We start from the raw sequence: 2,174 nt of genomic DNA on the forward strand, positions 1-2,174 counted from the left end.
CATTACTTCATTGCTGGTGGGATTGCAAACTGATACAACCACTCTGGAAATCAGTTTGGCAGTTTCTCAGGAAATTGAACATAGTACTACCTGAGGACCCGGCTATACCACTCCTGGGCATATACCCAAAAAATACTGCAACATGTAACAAGGACACATGCTCCACCATGTTCATAGCAGCCTTATTTATAATAGCCAGAACCTGGAAACAACCCAGACGTTCCTCAACAGATGAATGGATACAGAAAATGTGTTACATCTATACAATGGAGTACTGCTCAGCTATTAAAAACAATGAATTTATGAAAAACATCCATGTCCTCACACCTAAAAGTATAAGCAATTGTAAGTGAAAACATGCTAATTGACATAAGAGCAATTTTTAAAAATAATAGCCATTTCAAATTATGAATTTTAATTATATACAGGATTATTATAAAATATTTAAAAATATTGTATCTAGAGACAATCCTACTTGAAAGACTTTTTTTAAAATTAGAGAATGAAATTATTCCTAGTGATATACTGCTATACTCATAGACCAGAGCCTAGTCTAATCAATCCTCATCAGAAAGGTGTCATCCAGCAACTGATGGGAGCAGATATAGATATTCACAGCTAAACAATAGGCAGAGCTCAAGGAATCCTGTGGAAGAGGAGGAGGAGGAGGAAGGATTATAGGTCTCAGAAGGATAGAGGACACAGCAAAAACACAGCCCAGAGAATCAACTAAGCAGGGCTCGTAGGGCCCCCAGAGACAGGGGTAAAGTCAGGAAGCCTGTATGGGTCTGATCTAGGTCCTCTACATATACGTTATGATTGGGAAGCGTGCTGTTCTTGTGAGACTTCTAACAGTACAAGCACTGTCTCTGATTCTTTTGCCTCCTTTTGGATCCTTTTCCCCCTACTGTGTTGCCTTGTCCAGCCTTGATATAAGGATATATGCCTAGTCTTATTGTAATTTGCTATGCCATATCACAAGAGGAAGCCTATACTTGACACTGCCTGGAGGGCCAGGAACCAGAGGCTGGACAGCCCAGAGACCTAGGACAGTACCAAACACAATCGGCAAATAAAATACAATACAAAGTCAATGAAATGATGCCTAATGATATTCTACTATACTTATAGACCAGAGCCTAGAAAATAGATTTTTTTTCCATACAGCATACTCTAATTATAGTTTCTCCTTCCTTGACCACTTCCCCACCCCAGGTTCTTTTCTATCTTCCCTTGCTTGCATTTGGACTCCTTACTGTCTCCTTAGACAACAATCAGGTATCTAAAGGGATATAATAAAATATGATCTAATAAGACAAAACTAAAAACATCAGAATAGAATAAAATAAACAAACAGAAGGAAAACAGCCAAAGTAAAAGCACAAGAAACACATGTGGATGGAGAGACACAAACAAGAATCCCATAAAAAAACCACAAAACCAGAAGCTGTAATATGTACCCACTGGGCCTGTAATGTTAAAAATAAAGAGAGCTCTGATATGACATTATGAGACAAAGAACCTCCAAAAATGCTTTTGAGGCCATTTTTCTGTTGGCCATGCCCTGCTGTGAATGCAGCCTACCTTAGAGAGTAGTTTGTTTGCTCAGTGAGACTCTGTTGTCAAAGGTCTAAGAGCCAGTGTGCTGAAATTCTTGAGTCTCAGACAGTAAGACTTCAACAGACTCTAGGATGAGGGGCTCTGTTCAATTGCCATGTCCTCCTCATTTCCTCTCTATGTCCTGCATCAGGCTTTGATTCTGCTTTGCTCTAAAGCATTCCTTCCTCTTTGATATAACAGGATCACTTCTGAAATTGCGATCTCATAGGCTACTGTCAAACAAGATAGCTAACATAATTTTGTTACTGCTAGTCCCAAGACATTAAGGTGAGGGAAGATTTAATTCATATTATTTTCTTTGGATAGGAAAAATGTCAGGAAACATGGAGGAAAAAAAAGCAACAAATATATATATCCTAACCTCATACTCCTAAATAAATATAAAGTTTGTCTTAAAACAATTAATTTTGAGCTGATGACGATTTTAAGTTTAATTCTCTGAACCCACATGGTAGGAGAGAACAGACTCCCACAAACTGCCCTCTGACCTCCACATGCACTGCTGTTTACACACACAAATGTCACAAAAATGGTTAATTACACACACAAATGTA

At 38.4% G+C, this 2,174-nt stretch overlaps 1 protein-coding gene across 1 annotated transcript in view; it reads right to left on the reverse strand.

Moving 5' to 3' along the window:
* Window positions 1–2,174, reverse strand: part of Atp11c (ATPase phospholipid transporting 11C) — a 119,631-nt gene that overhangs the window by 116,832 nt on the left and 625 nt on the right. The gene's annotated exons all lie outside the window — the stretch shown is intronic.

Source organism: Mastomys coucha, chromosome X, assembly GCF_008632895.1.
Source record: "Mastomys coucha isolate ucsf_1 chromosome X, UCSF_Mcou_1, whole genome shotgun sequence".
NCBI classification, from domain to species: Eukaryota; Metazoa; Chordata; class Mammalia; order Rodentia; family Muridae; genus Mastomys; species Mastomys coucha.